Source organism: Chlamydotis macqueenii, chromosome 2 (assembly GCF_036417535.1).
Source record: "Chlamydotis macqueenii isolate bChlMac1 chromosome 2, bChlMac1.mat, whole genome shotgun sequence".
In the NCBI taxonomy this organism is placed as follows: Eukaryota; Metazoa; Chordata; class Aves; order Otidiformes; family Otididae; genus Chlamydotis; species Chlamydotis macqueenii.
The window spans coordinates 160,847,807-160,873,859 of NC_141557.1; positions in this window are offsets into that span (position 1 = coordinate 160,847,807).

Here is a 26,053-nt window from a genome sequence, read left to right on the forward strand (position 1 = left end):
TTTGGAAGTCCCAACAGCAGGATAGTGATGAATGGGAAGGCAGAATTTGAGTGAAAATGAGCTAATCTCCCCAACACATTAGAATAATAATTCTTTGTCAGGCCTAACACTCAATGAAAAATGACTCTTGCTAACACATTAGTCTAGAGAGGAGGTTTTGATAATACAGTAGTGTAAAGCTAAGACATTCATCTTTGAATTGAAAGAAAGCTAGAGGATTGGAGGATCACTTAGAGTAATTCAGATGCAATGAAATACAATTCATGGGAAGAGCTAACACAATAGCCCAAATCAAATATTATTTAGGCACAGTTAGAAGTAGTGCTCTAATTACCGGCAATTGCTTTAAATAAAGAGTTTCCTGCAACTGTGTTACAGGGTGAAAAAGGGATTTTTAATTTTTTTTTTTACAATGACAATCATGCTTTTCCAATGGTTTCTTGGTGCCAAGGAATAGAACTAATAGTTCAACTGGGAAGCCTTTAAGGAATAAATAAAAGACATTTTGCCACAAGTAAACCATCGGACAAAGAAATGGATTTCTAGAAAGTGGCTTCGGATTGTATGTGAATAAGTATGTCCTCAAATGCTGAATCAGTGTTACAAAGAAGATAAATGGGGTGCCCTGCCTGTTTTTAGCCACTTCAGATCTCTTTTTTTTTTTTTAGGTAACACAGATTCATTAAATCAGGCTAGGTGTTGTGACAACTTCCCAGAGACTAAATGATTTGAGTGGGGAGTTTGCCATTGCAGATACAAAGTGCCCTGAGTTGTAGAAATTCCTCCAGGAAGTATAAAACATCTGCAGGGAGACAAACAAAAAGACTGGAGGCCTAATTGTCCCCTTGTGTATATAGTTTAAACTAATCTATCTTCCTGAATTTATGGGAGCCAGGCTGAAGCTGCTGCATGTCCTCACTGTGAAAAAAACAGTGAGTCTTTCAGAAAGAGATTGTGTAGCAGAGAGATGTGAGACTTCCACCTCCATCCCATAGCACCTAAGTATATGGCGTATGTATTGTGGATACCTAAAGATAAATTATGCCTTTTGCAATCTTGAGTCTAGATACATTCAAACTTCAGAACACTAAGCAAGCCGTTGAAGTAACTTTTGTTTTTACCCATAGACCTGGTGCTAGCTGATGTAAATGATCTGAAAGTACTTCAGTGAGAAGCAGCAATTTTGAATACCTGTAGCATTAGCTGGAATAACTCCATAATGAGCTTCTGAGATTAAGTGGCCTGGGAGAGTCGTGCATGTTTACTATTTAGGGGAAGAAACACATGCGTACTTTGAGGGATATTGAGTGCTCCAATCCAGCAAAGCCTGGTGGTCTCTTCAGAATGGATAGGTCACCAGTGAGACCTGAAAGTAATGAAGTGGTTTAATGATGATGTAGTGAAGGAATGATGATGTAAAGTGCTCATTATTATGAAACATTACTGACTAAGAGCAGAACAATCAAGAAACAAGGTGTTCTTCCTATGAAGTGAGCTATGAGAGCACAATAGTACATTTACATAGGTATAAAAAGATGAGAGGATATATTATGTGCACATAAGATCATGATGCTATCAACATAGTCTTCAGGATGTGTCTCCCTGAACTCAGTTTTCATCATCACCACAAATTGTTTGAGTTTTGCTGATTTCGTCCTTGGGAAAGACACTTAGCATTGCTCATCAACCTTCGTGCCAGATTGGCCAAGGGGTTTTTTTTTGTCATTGGAAGTAGTTACAGCTAATCCACATTCAAACACTTGCTTTATCAAAGGTACCTTTCCAAATACTTCAACTGTCAGAAGCCACATACAAATGGCACCATTTCAAGGCTTATATTAACCTTAAGTGTTTCTTTTTAAATAAGAAAAAAAGGTAAGTAGAAGAGGTGGACACCTCTACTTTGAGTACAAGATGAAGTAAAGATCAAAATAATTTCTAAATTGTTCTAATCTCATGCCTCAGTGCTTAAAAGGAGCCCTTTAAAGTCAATTTTCTCTTTGACCATTGACTAAATTGTAATAACTTTGGCAGCAAATGAGGTGTGAAATGCTGTCAAAAGCACCTCAATGATACCTTGTGTGGTACTAAATATTTTCATCTCTGTGGTAAGAGCCTGTAGAAGAAGTTGTGGCTTGTCAATTGATGGCTTTAGAAATCAACATGCTTTTGCAGTGAAAGACATTTACACTGCCAATGATGCCTTAGATTTTGAGTTCAAATCAAGGAAAAATTCTACATGATGACAAACAGATTCATGGATTGTTATCAATATTTTATTTTTTAGCCTCCAGAATAATATATGCAGTCTATAATGAAATGATTACAATACTTTGTAAATATAGTCTTCTGTTTACCTAAGGACTTCCGAGACATTTTAAGAGTTTATATTAATATCTCAGATTATTTTTTTTTACTTTATTTTTCATTGCAAATAAACGTTTGTGTGCCTTTTTTCTTTCCAAAGGAAATATCAAATAATGGACTGTAAGTAGCAAATTCCAAGGGTCAGTTTCCTGGTTTTGCTCTATAGCTAGAATTATCTCCTGGGGCTGCAGCAGCTGTGTCAGCTTGCAAGTAACATGGAGAGAAGATTGATTTTAATATTCAGGAGTCCTACATTCTTTGTTCAGCATTTTCCTCAAATTTAATGTGTGACATTCTCTGACATACTTAGTTTTCAGAATCTCTGAAACCTGAAGAATAACACTGTCTGTCTGGTGATGTTGCTTTGTGAATGAATTGGATGATACATATAAATACAGATGGCTGCAGGCTTTCAACCAGTCTCCAAATAAAAATTTTCATAAATTCCTTTAAGTTTAAAATTGTTTTTTAATTAAAAATGAAATTCTATTTTTTTTTTAATTTTCTTTTCCTCTGAACTGAAATATTCTCTTCTTTCTGAAGAACCAAAATAAAATAAGGTTGAAAATTTACTTCCTTTTTGTCTCTTCTCTTCATTTTACATTTCCCCTTCTTTTATACAGGTCATTAATACTTTATACCTCCTTCTGAATTACTATTAGATCTTTGAATGTAAGGCACAATGTAAGCATGAAGTACTAGCTCATGTATATTACAATTATAGTGTCAGGCAGAACTCAATAAGCAGAGGGCATGTCTGATAATGCCTCATATTCTGTCAGAATAAAGAAAAAGTACATGATAAAAAAGCTTAGAGGTGACCCACAGGGAAAGTAATAACTTCTAACAAATCTGGCATTTGTTCCCAGTAGAAAAATAATGAAGTAAAGAGAAAGATGAAGAGAAATTAAAGAAAAAGTTATGTCTTGTAAAATATTTAGAGAGAAAAGTTCAATTTATACTGAAAAGACGGGAGTGTTTAACAAGACCGGCATTTTACTCTTAGTCTTCAGTGTCTATTCAGATAACAACAGGAATTAGGGAATGAACAGAAGCCGTATTTCTCCCCCTTTGTCAGCAAAGGCAACACAGATTTTGCAACTGAACTTGAAACACAGTTGGTTTTTTTTTCTCCTCTTTATTTCACCTCCATATCTGAACAAATATAAACAGTAGTTTTTATAAAAACACTGAACATTGCATTTCTTTTTCTTTGAACATGACCAAATGTGTCTATTCTGAATTCCTACAGCATGCAGAAGATTACATTCCCTTGTGCAGCTCATGTATCTTAACTGTGTCCAAAGATTGTAAGGTGATAGACCAATTGTTCTCAGAATAATTTGCAAAAGTGGGAAACTTTTGCTGTTGAATAAATGAAAAACTCCTATCAGAAGTCTTCAAGAATATATTATCATATACCATCATATACACTGACAGAGAAAATGGAATAACCGAAGTGCAGGAGGTAGCACACTGCACAAACAAAAAGAGGCCGTAGAGTGTCGGGGAAATAGCACAGACAGGTCTCCAACTTCTCTCAGTAATAAAGTTCTTAGATTTTTTTCCTTTGCAAAGACCTCTGGGGAGCGTAAACAGATTCATTGCAGTGGTGCAGGAAGAAACAACCTATTCTGTAACATTTGTGAGACAGTGGCAAAAAGGATGTAAAATATCTTTATTTGTCTTCTTCTTTCTACATTTCCCACTTATTCCGGGTTTATGTCAGTGTTGAGTGATTTAGTGTGTATAAACATGGAGAATGAGGACTACAGTAATGTTCATGAGCCCACCCAAATTCCAATGGCCTTCACACCCCAGCATTTGTCCTGGTTTCCCTTGTGTTTCGTGAAAGCTCTGTCTAACTTCCAAAGGTATAGGGTAGGTGAGCAGGAATGAGTGCAGGTCTGCAAAAGCTCTCATAGGAGGAACAACTAAGCAGATTAGTGCTTTCCAATCAGGAAGAGACTATTGAAAAAGGAGGTGAAAGTCATCTATATAGATACTAGTGGCATGTAGAAGGCAAACACAATGTATATGTTCTCTGTAGAACACAATGGAATCAAATGAAGTGAGGAGATAGCAAGCAAACCACTTTTTTCATATAGTTTAAACATAAGCTATGGAATTTCTCGCTACAGGATACTGTAAATATTAAGATCTTTTGTAGATTCAAAAAGCAGTTGATAGATAATGGAGGAAAATTAATCATGCGTATTACATCAGAAGATACAATAACTCTCTTAGGAGGTCAAGAATCTACAACTTACTGGAGGGTGGGAAGATATTCTTGGGATGCTCCTCCTGCTCTTATATTTTCTCCTCAATATTAACTCCAGGCACTATTGGAGATGGTATCCAGTGATGGATGGATCCACATCCAAGCTGGTCCAACCATTCTTTTGTTCTTAATTGCTTCCCCTTCTGTCTGGATATCTCTAGTTCTCACACTGGGAATACGGTTCTAGGCTGAATAGGAGCCAGCATTCACAAGGTGCATGAACATGCTCATCTACTGCATTTCCATAGTCTGTATGCCTCATTTTTGCTTTTAAGTACACTCAAAAGCTCATTGTTAAGCCAGAGTTGTCACTTGTTCTACCTTCTTCCTTTCCCTCAGTAGAGGATGGGGTGTTGTTTTGCTTCCAGGAGGCTGCTCTTGAATAACTCCCAGAACTCACAACTTCCACTGCCTTCCATGAATGCTTCAATGGAATCTCTTCCAGATGGGCTCTGAGCGTATTGAAGTTGTCTCTTCCAACATCCAAGGTCTTTGTTCTGTTACTGGTCTTCAGTGTGCTCAGCAGGATCTTAAACTTCACAGTGTTGTGATCACTGTATCCAAGGTTACCATTGGTGCTTATGCTGTCAAGTGAGTGTTTTTGGTTTGTGAGCAATAAATCTAAAACTACACTCTTCCTAGTTGGCAGGTCCAACATCTGTAGCAGGAAGCAGTACATTCCTCAATGCATTCCTGAAACATAATGGATGGCTTGTGCACCGCTGTGTTGCTTTCCCAACAAACTGAAGTCACTCATGAGGAGCAGGTTCTGTTGGCCCAAGTTTTCATCGAGCAGCCAAAGTAAGGTTTGATCAGCCTTGTCATCTTGACTGGGAGGTCAATAACAGATTTCTAATATAAGAAGACAGGTGTCTCAGTGCGTTTCAGTGGAGAGTCATCTACTACTAGGACGCGCTGTTTCCTTTTACAATTTTTAGTGTGCGCTGCTGGTGCAACTTCTCCCTATAAATTTTACTCACTGACTTTGTCCAATGCCGAGGCTTCATACCTGTTGCTGGTTGATACATAGAAGGAAGAAGAGTGAAGTGATGTCCCATTCCCACAGGTTGCCATAGTCCATGACATCTCCTTCTCCAAAGCGCTGTTTGTTCACTGTTGAATCTCTTTGGTAGTCCTTGGAAATCAGTGGCACTGGACCCTAGTACTTCTTGCAAAGGCTGGAATACTGTTCTATCTATGTGCTGCCTGAGTGGCTCCACCATAGCACACCTTGCATATGTGGAGCTTCTACTATTCTCCACCCCTGTTCCTTCAAGAAGGTGGACTTCGGCCTCTTCAGGGACCTGATGGGCAAAGTGCCATGGGAGGCGGCCCTGGAGGGAAGAGGGGCCCAGGAAAGTTGGTCCACATTAAAGGAGCACCTCCTCCAAGCTCAGCAGAGATGCATCCCAATGAAGAACAAGGCTGGCAAAAAGGCCAGGAGGCCTGCGTGGGTGAGCAAGGAGCTCGTGGACCAACTGAAAGTGAAAAGGAAAGCCTATAGAGGGTGGAAACAAAGACAGGTAGTCTGGGAGGACTACAAAGAGGCTGTGCAAGTGGCCAGGGATTGGGTGAGGAAGGCTAAAGCCCTGACGGAATTGAATCTGGCCTGGGATATAAAAAGCAACAAGAAGAGCTTCTATAGGTATGTAGGGGGCAAAAGAAAGTCCAAGGAGAATGTAGGCCCCCTCCGGAAGGAAACTGGTGTCCTGGTTACCTGGGACATGGAGAAGGTTGAGGTACTCAATGACGTTTTTGCCTCAGCCTTCACCGATAAGGGCTCTTGTCTCACCACTCAAGCTGTAGAAGGCGCAAGCAGGGACTGCAAGGATGAAGAACTGCCCACTGTACTGGAAGAGCAGGTTCAGGAACATGTGAGGAACTTGAAGGTGGACAAGTCCATGGGACCTGATGAGATCCATCCATGGGTCCTGAGGGAACTGGTGGACGAAGTTGCCAAGCCACTGGCCATCATATTTGAGAAATCGTGGCAGTCTGGTGAGATCCCCAATGACTGGAAGAGAGGGAACATAACCCCCGTTTTTAAAAAGGGGAATAAGGAAGACCCGGGCAAATACAGGCCGGTCAGCTTTACCTCTGTGCCTGGCAAGGTCATGGAACAGATTCTCCTGGAAACCATGCTAAGGCACATGGAGAGCAAGGAGGTGGTTGGTGACAACCAGCATGGCTTCACCAAGGGCAGATCGTGCCTGACCAACTTGGTGGCCTTCTATGACGGGGTGACGGCATCGGTAGACAAGGGACGAGCAACGGATATCATCTACCTGGACTTGTGCAAAGCTTTTGACACTGTCCCGCATGACATCCTTCTCTCTAAATTGGAGAGGAATGGCTTTGATGGACGGCTGCACTCAGAGAGTGATGGTCAATGGCTCAATGTCCAAGTAGAGACCGGTCATGAGTGGTGCCCCTCAGGGGTCCGTATTGGGCCTGGCCCTGTTCAACACCTTTGTTGGTGACATGGACAGTGGGATAGAGTGCACCCTCAGCAAGTTTGCTGATGACACCAAGCTGTGTGGTGCTGTCGACACGCTGGAGGGGAGGGATGCCATCCAGAGGGACCTTGACAGGCTGGAGAGGTGGGCCTGTGCCAACCTCATGAAGTTCAACCAGGCCAAGTGCAAGGTCCTGCACCTGGGTCATGGCAATCCCAGGCACAAATACAGGCTAGGCGAAGAATGGATGGAGAGCAGCCCTGAGGAGAAGGACTTGGGAGTGCTGGTGGACGAGAAGCTCAACATGAGCTGGCAATGCACCTTTGCGGCCCAGAAGGCCAACCGCATCCCAGGCTGCATCAAGAGGAGCGTGGCCAGCAGGTCGAGGGAGGTGATTCTCCCTCTCTACTCTGGTCTGGTGAGACCCCACCTGGAGTACTGTGTCCAGTTCTGGAGCCCCCAACACAAGAAGCACACGGACCAGCTGGAGAAGGTCCAGAGGAGGCCATGAAGACGATAAGAGGGCTGGAGCACCTCTCCTATGAGGCCAGGCTGAGAGAGTTGGGGCTGTTCAGCCTGGAGAAGAGGAGGCTCCAGGGAGACCTGATAGCGGTCTTCCAGTACCTCAAGGGGGCCTACGAGAAAGACGGGGGGAGGCTGTTCAGTATTGCCTGTTGTGATAGGATGAGGGGTAATGGTTTTAAGATAAAGGGAGGGAGATTTAGATTGGATATTAGGAAAAATTTTTTTACAGTGAGGGTGGTGGAATACTGGCACAGTTTGCCCAGAGAGATGGTGGAAGCCCCATCCCTGAAAAGGTTCAAGGCCAGGCTGGATGAGGCTCTGAGCAACCGGATGTGGTTGGAGATGTCCCTGCTCCTTGCAGGGGGGTTGGACTAGATGACCTTTGAAGGTCCCTTCTAACTCTAACCATTCTATGATTCTATGATTCTATGATCTTTCCTCAAAAAGACAACCTCCTTTGTCTTCTAATCACTTTTTCTTTCTTTTACTTTTCTCTAAAGTCCTTTTTTTTTTGTTGTATTATTTGTATGCAGAAATTAGTACCTCTAACTATGAAGCTGTTTCCTTGTTTTTTGCAATCTGTTCAAAATTTCATAAAGTAATCTTTTTCTGTGTTAGACCAAAATCATAATCTAAAAAATAAAATGAAAATATCATCTGATCTCATTCTAATGATGGAAGTAAAGTCTACTAACACTATCTAACTGTTGAATGACTCTTATTTTTGTTACTGCCCCAGAGACCTATAAATTCCCACATGTGCTGTTTACTTTGTCTTCTTAACCTTTTGAATTCCATGATGCTGCGTCTGTCATGATGAAAACTGTGTTCGCCTCCTATATATCCATTAATCAACAAAATTGTACTTTTTTTTCTACTATCGCTTCCTCACAAAGTGAAATAGAAAATAAATAAAAAAGAAATAACATAAATTTGTGCACTACTTAATAAATGCCTCTTCATATTCTGATACATTGAACACTTGCTAGTGTGAATACATTTATTAAATGTAAGATGATAGTGAGACACTTTATTAAGTATGAAATATAACTGCTTATCGTGCTTCTCTCATGCGTGAACATGTGCCCAGACAATTCTGCTTCTTTTAATAATTCAGACCTATCTCCAATAGACATTTAGTCATCCATCGATGCATTACATGCTACCATTCACATTTGTGATGTGATGGTTGGTCTCTTTCTGAAGGTCTCCTCAAGAAAACAACCATCCATTGCAGTGTTCTACTTTATTATGATTTTATTCTTGCTTTCCCTGCTCTAAATTTGTTTCAAAAAGGCATGCTGAACAAGAGACGTGCTACAACCTTTCAGGTGACTGATACTGATTTTTCTATCATTACTGTACTTTTGTAAACCTGTCCACCTCATCGCAGCACATGGTGAGAAGCTGTGATCATAGAATCATAGAATCCTTAAGGCTGGAAAAGACCTCCAAGATCATCAAGTCCAACTGTCAACCTAACACAACTATGCCTACTGAATCATGTCCTTAAGTGCCATGTCTACACATTCTTTGAACACCTCCAGGGTTGGTGACTCCACCACTTCACTGTGCAGCCTGTTCCAGTGCCTGATCACTCTTTTAGTAAAGAAGTGTTTCCTCATACCCAACCTAAACCTCCCCTGCCACAACTTGAGGCCATTTCCTCTTGTCTTATCACAAGCTATTTGGGAGAAGAGACCAACACTCGCCTCTCTACAACCTCCTGTTAGGTAGTTGTAGAGAGCAGTGAGATCTCCCCTCAGCCTCCTCTTCTCTAGACTAAACAATCCCAGTTCCCTCAGCTGCTCCTCAAAAGATTTTTCTCTAGACCCCTCACCAGCTTTGTCGCCCTTCTCTGGATGCACTCCAGCAACTCAATGTTCTTCTTGTATTGAGTGACCCCACCCCTCAGTGATGAACTCCAGTTCTTGGGAAATTAAATTGCTCTGTTTTACAGGTTTCTCTAGAAAGGATTGCCTTTTCTCTTATGAGATTAACTCTTGAAATAGAATTGTCTGCTGTTACAGGTTGAGAATTACTGAGTTATTGATACTGCTCCAGAGGAGCAGTGGAAAGGTTAGCATAGTGCTAGGAAAAGAGGTAGAAGGAAAGAAGTGTATGGATTAACAATTTTATTTGTATCACTGCTAGTTTAATTAATTTAATTTCCTTTTATGACAAGTCATCCATCTAGGTGACCAAGAGAATCCAGTAGATGTGGAATTTTTTTTATTTTAGCAAAGCTTTTCATACTCTCACAAAGTGTCCAGCACACAGCTAGACAAGTCCGTAAAATGATGGGTGTACAATTGGCTGACAGATTAGGCTTGAAGAGTAAATTGAGTTACATTGGGCTGGCGACCAGTCACCGGTGGAGTTCCCCAGGGCTTGATTACATGGGGCATCTTTCACCAGCACTTTGAGGTTATGCTGATACTAGAACCGTTGGAGGAAGTGGTACACTTTTCAAAACCTCAGCCACACCAGGGGTTCATATAAGCCTCTCCCTGTTCCTAGAGAGCTGGATATTTTCAAAGTAACATGGTATACTAGTAGCAGAACTTGAGCTTGAAAAACACAAAACAACCAGGTTTCTGAGGAAGTTTTAAGTGTTTCCAAAACAATATCTGCACTGCGACACTGTGAAGTTGAGTAGTACATTCCTCATGCAAACATCTTCATGAAAATATTCTACCAAAGACTCTCTCTTTGACCTCAGTCTTATCTGAAAGCATTTTTAAGCTGGAGTTATTTGGAAGGGGAAAATATCACTGTTACAACTTCAGTGATCTAAATTACTGTTTTGCCACAGGGATAAAGAAAAAAAGGAACTATTTCTAAAGAGGCAACAGGAGTAGGATACAAACGTTGTTACTTTGCCAGCAATAGTCAATCATTTTCACCAAATGCTTAAAATAAAAAAAGAAGAAATTTCTTTGAAATTAAAAGAAAGAGACATGAAAAGAAAATGCCGCAAAGCTTAATTTAATTTTCAACATTATAAAGAAAAAAAAAAGGAACAATGAACAGGCAAAATTATGTTAATTCCATCAAATTCAGTGGTAATAATCAGGCCCCACAGATGCAGTCCCCAGAAAGTAGTACAGATACATCTACCCTGAATATTCAATTGGACACAACGTCTTCATTTCCTGAGGTAAGGGCTGACAGTGCTTATACATGTTGAATGCCAAACAGCATTAGGACATGTGGCTATTTTGTATAATTTTGCTTGAAAAACACCTTGAAACTTCCTTTATCAAAGATCTTTAATAAACATCATAATCGCTCCCCTCTGAATAAATGGTTAAGTAATAAATGTTTATATTTGCTATATTAATTTTGTAATATTAAATATTAATGCTATTTTTTTATTTCATACATAAATGCATTTGCTTACAAATATTTTCAGGCTTTATACTCAAATAGCTTTGGAGTACATGTGCAGAAGTGGCCAAGAAATCTGTTTGATACAATTGTGTTTGCATTACATGTCAGTCAAATTCTCTTAATCCAGCTAAATTATTGTATGAATAGGGAATGGGAAATAAAATTGCTGATACAGTGGAGCAAAGCAGAAGATGCTAAATATTTCATGCAGTGGCAGGAGGACTTTGGTAACGTTTGCCTCATTGAACAAACTAGCTGGCTCACTGAATATGTAATCTGGCATGCAATTATTTCTGAAATATCTGTTGCAAAATTCTGATTAACAGCCTATCCCTTGGAAAGAGCTATTGGGGAAGTCTTAGGCTAGAAGTGTCCAGCTTCATTCTCATATCTGGAACAAACCTCTGTGCTCATGAAGATGGTGATCAAGAAGTACTGTTTGACTTGGGGAAGGACACAAGCAGTGCAGGAAAGCTTTAGATACCCGATAGAAGCATCCACACCACTGTGGGTACAGCCTGATGTTCCTTTTTAAGGTCAAGTCTGGGATACCCCTGTGCTTGGAGCTGTGGGCATACATCAGCACACAAATACAAGTGCAAAGAAGAGTCTGGCATTTGGAATACAGTCAGTAAATGACCTCAGATTAAGTTTTTTACAGCATCTAGAAGGATATGCCTTGGTTTTTCATCCTGTACTAAGCACTGCATGCAGGAGGATATAAAAGCCATCAGGCAGGCATTGAACCAATAATTGAAATTATCTGAGAAAGCACTGTTTGGGATTCTGAGCTGTGGCTGCACCTCCTGGTCCTACCAGAGACAATCCATGGGACCTTGAGCAAGTCACTATGTACTCTACAGGTTTTACTGCTGCAGCTTAAAATAGGAGTATGGAAAATTGTTTCCTCACTATTTGTCTTCTTTCCCTCCAGAGAGCAGCAAGATTTTTATGATTCTTCTTTCAATCAGGAAATAAAAGGTTTTTTTACGAAGTTACCTGTCTGTTGTGAACTGTAAATAATAAATAAGCAATTATTTTATATGAAAGAATAAGTTTTATCTTCCATATGGAGAATATCTTCCATATTTATCTTCCATGAAGATGGTTAGAGGTCTGGCGAACCTCTGTTATGAAGACAGATTGAGAGAGCTGGAGTTGTTCAGCCTGAAGAGAAGGCTCTGGGCAGACCTTACTGTGGCCTTCCAGTACCTAAAGGGGGCTTATGAGAAAAATGGGGACAAAATTTTTAGCAGGGCCTGTTGTGACAGGACAAGGGTAATGGTTTTAAACTAAAAGAGGATAGATTTAGACTGGATGGAAGGAAGAAATTTTTTACACTGAAGGTGGCAGAACACTGGCACAGGTTGCCCAGAGAGGTGGTGGATGCCCCATCCCTGGAAACATTCAAGGTCAGGTTGGATGAGGCTGTGAGCAACCTGATCTGGTTGGAGATGTCCCTGCTCCTTGCAGGGGGGTTGGGCTGGATGGGCTTTGAAGGTCCCTTCCAACCCAAACCATTCTATGATTCTATAATTCTATGATTGTACGATATTATGTTGCTGTTTAAAATGTTCTATAACTATTTTAATTGGAAAAAGTAAGCTTTCACCCCTTACTGGGGCAGGAATCTTCTCTGCATTCTGAAAAAAAAAAAAAGAGGTTCTGTGACATCCTAGAGGCACCTGCATATTCTGATTGTTGGATGGTGTGAGATGTGCATAGACATTCTACAAAACATTTTTCTACCTGCTAGGTTAACTGTGTGCAAGAAGGGTGTAAATGCTGAGGTTTAGACAAGTCCACTGCATTTACAGCTTAATGGCAGTGTTGAACTTGCTTTCGTTCCCGGTGTCAGCAGTACTTTTGTGTGTAATTGTTGATGTGTTTCTGCTACTGAGCAACAGATTTCGAGTGGCCCTTAAAATAAGAACATTGCCGAAAGGGAAGGTTTAATTTTTTATTTATTTGTCCTCCCACCAACACCATCAGAGTGGATGGGATATCACAATTACAGAACTGTGAACTGACCCCCGGGATTTTCCAGCTGGAAGAGATGACAGCAAGATACACAGCTTTCCCTTAGAGGAGACAGGTCTGCGGTTCTAGACCTGGATTGCTCTCCATCCTCACCCCCAACAACACATATGGCATCAGCTCATGCTTTCCTTCACACTCCCTCTTCCCCACCTCTGTAATTTAAAGATTTAGGAGATTTAAGTGAATGTTACTATAAACCCTTTCACTACTCAAACCATCCATTAGCTTTTGTTCAGACCTAAGTCTAGACGGAAAAGTTTGGAAACACAGAGCTGCGTCAGGCTGTAACTGTGCTGCACTCGGAACTGAGCATGGCAGGAAAGCAGAGGAGCCTTCCACCGTAACTGGCCACACTGAGTTCTCTAAAGAATTATATGTTTTATATGCGTTACATAGCAGCTTCCAGGCTTAATTTCTCCACACATGCCTTGTAAAAAGTTCCCTAGAAATTTCCATGGTAACGCTGAAAAATATCACACTGAACTCAGTAGCCACCTCTGCTTGACTTTGTTTTGAACAGAGGCAGCATCACTTCACACTGGTGTTACCTGTTCCTGGACATCTGTGGATCAACTTAAGATGAGGTGGGGATGAAGTGCTTTCCACGCTGCACTCAGGAGGAACTGGGCACTGCTTTTAGTTCCTCCACTGGTCTCTGGGATAATCATGAGCAAACATGCTTGGGCACAGTAAGAGTTATTTTACATAACAGATGTAATTTTATATTATTTTTAATTTATAAATTATTTTTGAACCATATAATTATAAAACAATAAAATATTCTAATATATTGTTTCATATTAGTACCTAAGGACAGGTATCTAAAGTAATTTGGAGTACTCTAGGGTGGTTGCTTCCAGTTTCTGCTACAGTTCCAGTTTTAATTCCAAAAATATGTGCGCTTCTCATAGGACATTTGTTATATCTGCCAAACTCATGTGAATGTTTCAGGTACCTTGGGACATCTCAAATCACACTGAATGCATCTATTTAAGCAATTGAACTGAGCTCTGCATCTCTGTTTTCCCTGCTAGCTCTAGCCTGATCAGCATAATGCTGAGAGCTACAAAATGCTGCTGCAATGCACATAATAAGGAAAGGATCTTATACATGCCTTCAGAAAAGGAGAAAAAGCTGTGTGAGTCAAGTTATCAAATCAAACTTGTCTCTATCCATCTAAGATTAATTATTCTTATTTGTGTACTTGTTAAGGTTGCATACAGGATTATTTTCCTTTAAAATGGGAGTACAAAACTGCATCACCTCATCCCTTCTACTTTTAATGAAAGCCTTCTCATCCCCTAAAAGTCTAGAAGACAAAATTAATGCCTCAACAACTGAAATTTTATAGGTAAGAGTGACAACATGTTCTGCTCTTTCTTTCTAGTCAATTGTTCTCTGACAATGCAAAAAAAAAACCCCAAAAACCTGGAGTTCCTGCAGAAATAAAGTGATTAGTCTGAATGTGAAGCAATATGGACTCATGAAAGCGCAAGCTCACCTGGATGATTATCCCTTTCCGAAGAAAGTATGCAATCAGGCCAAAGAAAGCAGAATTTCTTTCCCAAATGAATTAAAGTCAGAGACAGAACCAAAGCTGCCAGAATAAATGGAACCTCAAATTCACATTTTGGTGTGTTTGTGCATTTGAGTCACTACTTGTACATTTTAGAGAGAAGGTCTCTCCCCACACATCCGAGATTTTCTGTGAAGAGTTCCACACAATTAGAGAAGTTTGAGATTTTCTTCCCCACAAAAAGACATATCCAACAAAAACAAAGTTTTGTGTAAATGGATCTATTTCAGCCATTTTCTACCACAAAGAGAGCAGATCCTGTCAGAGTCTTAGGGAAGACTTACTTTTCAGAAGGAGTTCCTGGGGCTCCCATGCATCCCACCAGGGAACTTCAAAACAAGAAAATTGAGAACAACTAGCTTTATATTGAGCTCTCAGATGTTACAGAAGATTTTTCTTGGTCCTAAGGACTCTTGAGTTTAGACATTCCTTGGCCTCGGCGTTCTAGGAGATTTCCTATTGTCCTTCAAATTTGAGATACTACCTCTCTCACTTAGCGAGACAAACTTTTTGTTCCATTATTTTTCATGGAAGCATAGGGTAGGGTTAGAAAAGATTTTTTATTTATTTTTCTGCAAGGCAATGCAAGGTAAGTAGGAGAATTTCTTCCTGTTAAGAATTCGTAGTATTTTGAAAACAGGGACAAGAGACCTTCTTTGAAAATGAAATGTCTCTCATAAGACTGACATTTCTCCTGAAACACACCCACTCGCTGGGAATCAGCTGAAGCGTGTTGGCAGTACAGATCCTAAATGCAGCTGTGGGAGTCATGCAGCATCATAGAGATGATGGAGGAGAGGGGGTTTTAAACTACAGTTTCTCCTGTAACATTCTACAGCTTTGGATAGGGAGGAAGCATTTTAATATGAATGGGTGGGAACACACTAGCAAATCCACCCACTCCTGTACAGCAGACAACTTTTCTGGATGATTCATACCATGTGTCTTACAGCACCTCAGATCTTTACATCTTCTTTAAGCCATGTTCAAGTTGTCCAAGAACAGGTAAGCTGTTATTCACCTGGGTTTCACATTGCCCATATAATTATAGAATCATAGAATCATAGAATGGTTAGAGTTGGAAGGGACCGTCAAAGGTCATCTAGTCCAACCCCCCTGCAAGAAGCAGGGACATCCCCAACTAGATCAGGTTGCTCAGAGCCTCATCCAGCCTGGCCTTGAACGTTTCCAGGGATGGGGCCTCCACCACCTTTCTGGGTAACCTGTTCCAGTGTTCTATAAGTGAGTCTTTCAATTCGTTATTTCCCTACTGGGAGTTATATTCAGGAAGTCTCTATACTTAGTGCCAAACCAGAGCTTTGTCTTGTGACAGGGCTTGTGTCTAGTTTCACAGGAGTTGTTGGAAAACCTTCCATTGGTCTTCATGTGGGAGATATGCAATATTACAGTTAAAGTGCTGTGGAAGTAGGTAGTCTACATTGCAATTTCTGCTGCTCATTTCTACTTTCCAATGATAATTCACCAAAAGTAAAATGGGTCTCCAAAGAAAATAACTTTTCCTGGGTTAAGTAAGAACATTAGGACCACTAAGTGCCTCCTAGTCATTATCTTATCTGCCTTCTGAGTAGCTTATGTTCTTCTAATTTGTTCCCACGCAGTCTGGATTTCTGAGTATTTTATTGGGAACGAGCGTCTTGCCACTGTACAATATACCTATACAGTATATCTGTTCCTAATTGTTTCTGTAACTGCCAGGTGCTTCTGTATACCCTCTTTCTTCTGGGTCATTAAATATAATTATTGCAAATATTATAAATCAAAGTTAAAAAACAGTATTGAAAATATTCTTAAAACATGTTGTTTCCCCCAGTAGAGGATTTGACTCAAATGATTCAGGACATTCTCATGTGTCTTATGTTCATATCTGCTACATTATTTTTTTTTTTACACTCAATGGATTCCTGGAGATAGTTCATTATGTTACTTCTATTAATACAAAAAAGAAAGATTTCTTCCACCTCCAAAGAAGGGCCAATATGCAAATAGAGAGGAGAGAGGAAATCAGCAAGACTCTACTTCAAAAACAAATCACCAAGATCAATTTCCATTACCAGGATCAACTTCCGTTTTCAAAATTAGTGACTGGGGTTTCCAGTGATAGCCTGTTTTCCAACCTAACATACAAATGCTGTTTATCGCTTTGCTAGGCAAAAAGTCCACGATGGTGGAGCTAGCGTGAGCAGCTTATTAAAGCAGTAGGTCTACTCTCAGCAGAGCTGGAACAAAACCCTTGAAACTTTTAACTTGCCTGATGACTATGTGTAGCAGAAGCCCAGGTCTCTCCAGAGCTGAGGGAATAATGGCTGAAATATTAAATAAAGGCAGAGAAATAATATCACCTCCAATTTCGATGTTATTTTGCAAAATGTCCCTTAAGCTGTTTATTCTGAAGAGTACCCAGATGTTGGGATCTAAGAGCTATTGATGGAAAGGAAGGACTAGTCTTGAGAGGACTAATGGAAATTAAATGCTCACAGCATTCAGGTAATTCTGGACCTGTACAGACATTGCAGAACTACAGACTGTCTCTGGAGGAACCTGACACCTAGGTGAAACCTACTCCTTTTGCCTAACTTCAGACACTTCAGATGAGCCCATTATATTAAGTCTCTGGTTAATGAAGAGCTATTGCCAATAATCTCATCTAAACAAGACTTTTCATCACAAAAGTTTGAAGTAAATCAAATGAATCACAGTCTAAATGTGCTTCTCCATTCATTACAAAACCAAGCTTGGCAACCAGCTCAGATGCAGATTCCTACTCAGTACACCTCTTAACTGAGAAAAGGTGTCTCCTACTCCTCATGATTTTGAAAGCTTTAAAATCTTTCAGGGTTACTCAATGGCAAATTATAACTGATGAGACTCTTAATTACAATTTCTGGTATGTAAAATGACAGTTTGGCAGCAGGTAATCTCTCAGGTCCTTCCATGTACCTAGTTATTAGTCTTTCAGAGCTTAAGTTTTCATTAACAGAATAAAAATAATAGTACTATCCAGGATCAGAAAGATTCTGTGAAGATAATTATGTTAAAAATCACAAGATGATACAATGCTACATAAATAGAATCATGTTGAACATGCTTTAGAACATTAGTTCTAAATAATCTGTCCATCAGAAATATTTATATGATGTCTTGCAAAATCCTTAGAGATATCTGGGGATAGACATTTAACAGGGCCTGTAGCGGTAGAGTCATAGAATGGTTAGGGTTGGAAGGGACCTTCTCATCCAACCCCCCTGCAAGGAGCAGGCACATCCCCAACTAGATCAGGTTGCTCAGAGCCCCATCCAACCTGGCCTTGAATGTTTCCAGGGATGGGGCATCCACCACCTCTCTGGGCAACCTGTCCCAGTGTTCTACAACTTGCATTGTGAAATTTTTTTTCCTAATATCCAATCTAAATCTGCCTCCCTCTATTTTAAAACCATTATCCCTCATCCTATCACAACAGGCCCTACTGAACAGCTTCTCCCCATCCTTCTTGTAGGCCCCCTTGAGGTACTGGAATACCACTACCTGGACTCCCCAGAGCCTCCTCTTCTCCAGGCTGAACAGCCCCAACTCTCTCAGCCTGTCCTCATAGGAGAGGTGCTCCAGCCCTCTTATCATCTTCGTGGCCCTCCTCTACACCTTCTCCAGCTGGTCCACGTCCTTCTTATGTTGGGGGCTCCAGAACTGGACACAGTACTCCAGGTGAGGTCTCACCAGGGCAGAGTAGAGGGGCAGAATCACCTCCCTCGACCTGCTGACCACACTCCTCTTGATGCAGCCCAGAATGCGATAGGACAAGGGGTAATGGTTTTAAACTAAAATAAGGTAGATTTAGACTAGATGTGAGGAAGAAATTTGTTATGATGAGGGTGGTGAAACACTGGAATAGGTTGCCCAGAGAGGTGGTTGATGCCACATACCTGGAAACGTTCCAGGCCAGGTTGGAGGAGGCTCTGAGCAACCTGATCTGGTTGGAGATGTCCCTGCTCCTTGCAGGGGGTTGGACTAGACGGCCTTGAAGGTCCCTTCCAACCCTAAGAATTCTATGATTCTATGATATTGTGTTGCTGATTAAAAAGTTCTATAGCTATTTTAACTGGAAAAAGTAAGTATCAGAAAGGAGAGAAAAAGAAAAACATTTGTATTTCATCTGGTTGATTTTGCAACAATGCAAATGAAACAAAATGAAACGAAAGTAAAAGGACTTTTCACTGGTAAAGGAGAGAGCGTGAGAGAGAGGTCATGTGCTGTTTCATGAGTTTGCGTTGGTCATTAGCACTGTGTTAATTTCATTTCTTTCTTCTACCTTTGTGTTAGCTATTTGCTACTCCTTCAACTCTGCAGACTATAACAGTGGACGAGAGACAGATATCCCACTTAGTTGTGAAACACCTATGCTTATCACCCATTAGATTAATGTTTTCAAGTCATATTGCAGCAAAGTAATAACCATCAGAAGCTTTTACACATTTTAAGTAATTTTTCTTCCTTGTCAAGTCATCAAATTAACATCGTAAAGGAGAAATGTAATGTCCGTGCAGTATTTAGACAGAGAAACAGAGAAATTATGTCTAATCAGTCCTGAGTGATTTCATTACTTCTTGTTCTGGCAGTTCCAGATATTTGATGCTCTCAATCCTTTATCTTCATTTCAGTTAATAAACAAGTTCATTATCTCTGTGGTCTTTCAACCTTTTCTAGGAAATTTGAACCTTTCTAATTATCTCTGTCTGAAAAAAAAAATAATTTAATTTCTGGTTGAATGCCTCATCCGCCATTTTTAGAACTTATCCAAAATACAACAAGAACTAGTGAATGAAAATCAATGAACGTTAATAGCCAAAACAGATTGGTGAGTCATCACCGCCTAGTTACTATTGTATTAATATATAAATAGTGTTGATGGATACTTAGAATTCTGTGGCAAAATTTGGTCAAAGCAATTGAGGAAATTTTGACTGCTCATAATTACCTGGGAAGGCATTGCTCGTGTATCTTAACGAGGTTATTGAAGATTAAAACCAAAGCACAAAGGTGTCTTTCCTCATTCATACAAAATATCTGAAACAATCTGCTGGATGCACCAGAATTTATGTTATTCATACTGTCTCAAGAGAATAAATTCCTTGGATTTTTATTTTTCTACATATATCAGGTCTTTATTTGTCCACGTCCTTCTTTGAGTCTTTTCTACACTTTCCCCGCTTTTTCCAAGGTCATCTGAAGGTTTTGTCAACTAATGTAAGAAATAAATTCACTTTGTTTTATTTTTTCCCTCAAAAATAGACAGGCCAAAACTACTACTTCCAGAAATCAACATGTCCTTTCTTTTATTCAAACTGAGAAGAACACTTGCTCAACAAATAGCTCCAATTTATGTCTATCATTCACAGTCTAAGGTAGTTGTCAGTGTGGGAGAATATGATATAGTACAGCTCTGTCTGCTCTGTTTCCTGAGCTCCAGGGGCCTTTTTGTGGTGCTATTGACCTTGGCAGAGCCGAGAAGTTTTATTTAGTGTTGCTGTTTTCTTCACTGAAGTTTACATATTTTAAGTGACTCAAAGATGTGTGTGTGTTTCAGACAATAAATGACTTCAGGCATTCTGATTCTATCAGTCGGTGAGATATATCCTTCCCTGTTCTGAAGGCTACCACGTTTTATAGTGAAACAGTTTAAGATATTGTACTATTTGGCAGATGTGTGTTGTTAGGAGAAATTGGAAATGCATATTATTTCAGTGGGTTTTTTAATATAAAAAAGGACTTGAACATTTTGTTCATACTTTGAAAACCCTGTTTTGCGCCAAGGTAATATTGTTTTTACTCAATACAGAAATAGATAACTAATTCTTAGAGATAATATTCTGAAATTTATTTAAGTGGTAGAAGTTTGTAAAAATAAATACCTAACCCATAAATACTTTATTTTTCCAAGGATTAGGTAAAATTAAAAATAAACACAGGAAACAATGTGCTTGTCAACAGTCTTACATGGTTGATCATCCTTACAATGGCAAACTACTGAATGCCCGAAGAAACTTGATAAATAGTGTACCCACATCCAAGAAAATTACTGCAGAATTCAGTCAATAAGCACTATTTATCATCAGTCTGTACCAATACATTAATTTTAAGAATCTGAACCTAAACGGAGCTGAACATACAGAAAAAAAAAAAAAGGAATAGAATAGAATAGAATGGAATAGAATAGAATAGAACAGAATCATTAAGGTTGGAAAAGACTTCTAAGATCATCATGTCCAACCATCAACCCAACACCACCGTGCTTACTAAACCACGTCCCAAAGTGCCACATCTACACATTTTATGAACACCTCCAGAGATGGTGACTGCACTGCTTCCCTAGGCAGCCTGTTCCAGTGCTTGACCACTCTTTAAGTAAAGAAATTTTTCTTAAAGTCCAATCTAAACCTCCCTTGATGCAATTTCCTCTCATCCTAATTAATTACCTAAGCAAATAAATGAAAAGTAGTTGCAATGTCTGCTTATCATATCTGGAATGAAATTTCCTAGTCTGAGAAAAACATAACAGAGCTATCTACAGATCTTGGATATATTTCTACAAAGTCTGTTGTGTTCTTAGGTGTCAGATCAATGTTTGACCAAGTACTGAAGACGGCATATCTGTAACAGCTCTGGGAAAGGAATTTTTAGCTGGAACAGGAATGTGACTGAATTAACCTTTATGAATGAAGAAGGGCTTATGTGGCTAATTTCCCTAGAGCTGTCTGGAAATTATAGCCTCCTAAGGTGTTTACAAACTATGAAATGAACAAAGAAAACAATTGGGAAATGCATAGAGAGGAACAGAACTTTTCCTCTTGTTTCTTCAGGGTTTTTACCACAAAAATATTTGGGGTTCTCAGGTGTGAGCCATTAGATGACCAAATAAACACATATATCCCAAATATCAGCTTAGTCAAAATGATCTGAAGCAAACATTTTCAAGTTTCACAACAAGTAGCATCAGCCACAGCAGAATTGTCACCTTTCCCAATTTTTTTTTTTTTTTACCAGAATATTCACCTTCAGCTATCGTTATTTCTGAAGAGGAAAGGTGGCAAGGAAAAACAACTGTTCTGACACTTCTTACCTTAGGTGCAATACCGGTCTTTTTGTAGCTGTGAATAGAGGTGAAGCAAGGTCGATAGAAATAGGAAATACCTTTTATGATATCTTTGAAAAAAAACACAGGTGCTTTTAAATCCCCTTCTTCAGATTTCAGACAGAAGCAGCAGTCTTCAAGATAAAATTCAGCTTGAAATCAGTAGTTCTGAATTTTGCTTGGTCTTTTATCACTCAGAGCCACCAAGGCTCTGCTGTATAATTGTACAACATACCTGGAGAGGGACATGGTATTCAATAGTTTTTCAACTGTAAAAACTTTGGGGTGATGTGGTGGGTTGATCCTGGCTGGAGGTCAGGTGCCCACCAAAGCCGCTCTATCACTCCTCCTCCTCAGCTGGACAGAGGAGAAAACATATAACAAAAAGCGTTTGGGTTGAGATAAGGATAGGGAGAGGGCACTCGTCGATCAGTGTCAGGGGCAAAACAGACTCAACTTGGGGAAATTATTGCCAATCAAATCAGAGTGGGGCAATGAGAAAATAAAAACTAAATCTTAAAACACCTTCCTCCCACCCCTGCCTTCTTTCTAGGCTCAACTTCACTCCTGATTTTCTCTACATCCTCCCCACAGGGGAACAAGGAATAGTGGTTGTGGTCGTTTCATCACATGTTGTCTCTGACAGACCTTTCTCCTTAGGGGGAAGGCTCCTCACACTCTCCCCCTGCTCCAGTATGGAGTCCCTTCCACAGGAGATAGTCCCCCACAAACTTCTCCAACGTGAGTCCTTCCCACGGGCTGCAGTTCTTCATGAACTGCTCCAGTGTTGGTCCTTTCCACAGCATGCAGTCCTTCAGGAACAGGCTGCTCCAGTGTGGGTCCCTGACAGGGTCACAAGTCCTGTCAGCAAACCTGCTTCAATGTGGGCTTCTCTCTCCACAGATCCACAGGTCCTGCCAGGAGCCTGCTCCAGTGTGGACTTCCCATAGGGTCACAGCCTCCATCCACCTGCTCTGGTGTGGGGTCTTCCACAGGGTGCAGGAGGATCTTTGCTCCACCGTGGACCTTCATGGACTGCAAGGGAAGAGCCTGCCTCACTGTGGTCTTTACCATGGGCTGCAGGGGAATCTACTCTGGCACCTAAAGCACCTCCTGCCCCTCCTTCTTCACTGACCTTGGTGTCTGCATAGTTGTTTTTCTCACATATTCTCACTCCTCTCTCCTCCGGCTGCTGTTCTGACACAGGGTTGGGTTTTTTTTTTCCCCTCTTCTTAAATATGTTATCCCTGAGGTGCTACCACTGTTACTGATTGTCTCAGTCTTGGCGAGTGGCAGGTCCATCTTGGAGCTGGCTGGCATCGGTTGTTTTGGACATAGAGGAAGCTTCTAACAGCTTGTCACAGAAACCACTCTTGTATCCCCACAGCTACCAAAACCTTGCCACGCAAACCCAGTAGAGGTGAAAATGTATTTCTCTTTGGAGACCCAGGGCAAATGGCTTAGTATTTCAGTGCTTGGATCTTTCTCCTATCTTTAGGTTTTTTTCTGTTTACTACAATTCTGAAAACACATCTTTCTTCACTATGTATTTCTAGTGCATTGTTTCCATCAGAGCTGAATCATCTCACAGACAAAGCAGAAATAACTTTGGGGTACAAGTCTTCTGACTTGGATATCTGTTATGGGATGAGTCACACTTGATGGGTCTTATTTTTCTTAATGTATTGTAAAGGGATTTCAGAATAGTACATCAGATATAGATGTAGAGATGAAAAAAGATTATGACCATACTAGGATACGTAGGAGTCTACCTATCCCTTCATATCTGTGTGTACTGTATTTGTTCAGTGATCACACTGTGATCAATGTGCTCATACTTCTCTTTCAGGAGTTGGGAGAAAAAGAAGATTTTTTTTGTTTGTTTTGGAGATTTTACTTGTTACACTAGAACAAACGATAAATATTATTTCATTGTCTACTTAAAATAAAAAACTGTCCAGAAGGCTTGCTAGTGGCCATTACAAGAAAGATCCTGTTCAAAACATACCATAGTGTGTTCAGCTCCATCACTGTGATCAGTAGTCTTTGGAGTTACTTTTCTAAGTAATCTCAGCAATGTTATGTGGAACATTCATACCTCATTGGCAACAAGAACTGTGATGGAGCTGAAGGAGTGATCAACATGTTATCCAAATATGTTTCCTTCCTCTGTCTTTCTTTCCCATATCGTAGGTGTTTCTCTTTGACCAGTGCGTCACTTGTCCCTTGTATACCATTCTGTGGCATTCATAGAGTCATAGAAGAGTAGAACGGTTTGGGCTGGAAGGGACCTTTAAAGGCCATCTAGTCCAATCCCCCTGCAAGGAGCAGGGACATCTCTGACCAGGTCAGGTTGCTCAAGGCCCTGTCCAACCTGGCCTTAAATGTTTCCAGGGATGGGGCATCTACCACCTCTCTGGGCAACATCTTCCAGTGTTTCACCACCCCCAGTGTAAAAAAAAAAAACTTTCCTGGTGTCCAGGAGAGAGTAGAGATCTACTTCTCTCTATTTTAAAACTATTGGACCTTGTCTTATTGCAACAAGCCCTGATAAAGATTAAGCACACCCCAGTCCTTCTCCTCAGGGCTGCTCTCAATCAGTTCTCTACCCAGCCTGTATTTGTACCTGGGATTTCTCCAACTCATGTGCAGGACCTTGCACTTGGCCTGGTTGAACTTCATGTGGTTGGCTCGGGCCCACTTCTCCAGCCTGTCAAGGTCCCTCTGGATGGCATGGCTTCCCTCCAGCATGTCGACAGCACCACACAACTTGGTGTTGTTGGCAAACTTGCTGAGGGTGCACTCTGTTCCGTTGTTCATATCACCCACAAAGATGTTAAACAGGGCTGGGCCCAATACTGACCCCTGAGGAATGCCACTTGTCACCAGTCTCCACCTGGACATTGAGCCGTTGACCACCACTCTCTGAGTGTGGCCATCCAGTCAATTCCTTATGCACCGAGTGGTCCATCCATCAAACCCATGCCTCTCCAGTTTAGAGAAAAGGATGTCATGCGGGACAGTGTCAAATGCTTTGCACAAGTCCAGGCAAATGATGTCAGCTGGTCCACCGATGCTGTAACACTGTCATAGAAAGCCACCAAATTGGTCAGGCATGATTTGCCTTTAGTGAAGCCATGCTGACTGTCACCAGTCACCTCCTTATATTCCATGTGCCTTAGCATGGTTTCCAGGAGAATCTGCTCCATGACCTTGCCAGGCACAGAGGTGAGACTAACTGGCCTGTAGTTCTCCAGGTCTTCCTTGTTCCCCTTTTTAAAAATTCAGGGTTATGTTTACCCTTTTCCAGTCAGTGGGAACCTCACTGGACTGCCACAACGTCTCAAATATGACAGACATATTGGCAACTTCATCCACCAGTTCCCTCAGGACCCACAGATGCATCTCATCAGGTCTTATGGACTTGTGAATCTTCATGCTCCTTAGATGGTCTCAAAACAGATCTTCTACAGTGGATGATTCTTCATTCTCCCAGTCCTGGCTTTTGCCTTCTGCAGCTTGGGTGATGTGGCTACCACCCTTGCCAGTGAAAACTGAGGCAAAAAAGTCATTGAGTACATCAGCCTTCTCTATGTCCCAGGTAACCAGGTCTCTTGTTTCCTTCCAGAGAGGGCCCACATTCTCCCTGGTCTTCCTTTTATCCCCTTTTATTTTATCCGTTTATTCAGAGGTTAGATGAACTCCCATGCAGTACAAATTATTGAATTATCTATTCAAAAGAAACTATTATGACTACCACTGTGGTTAAAAATCAGGCCCAGTTTCAGAGTCCTTCAGGATTGGCCACAATAGCAGGAACAGGATGCCTGTTGGTTAAGCTGTATATCTTTTACTTTCATTCCCAAGCCTTTATTTGATTAAGATCTTGTGATAATGATACTCCTCAGCTTTATATCAGACCATTTGTGAGCACTGGAGGAAAGATTTTGCTATTAGGGCAGCATTTACTGCTTAGACACTTGTTCCAGTCTCTCCTGGGGAAAAGGCAGGGCAACTGATGATAACATCTACTTAGTTGCATCTGGTCTACATTTTGATTGTTGTCCACACTCTCTTCTCCTCTCCACCCTGTATTGAAACAGCATCCTGCTAGGCAAAACACACAAATTTCCATTTAGCAGTTCTTGTGCTAAAATCAGGAACCTGTAACTGGACTACAGCTGATCTTCAGAACAAAAAGAAATTAACACCCCCAGGCCCCTCAACTCCAAATTTGTAAAGTTTAGGTGACAAAAATTAATCTCTTTCAT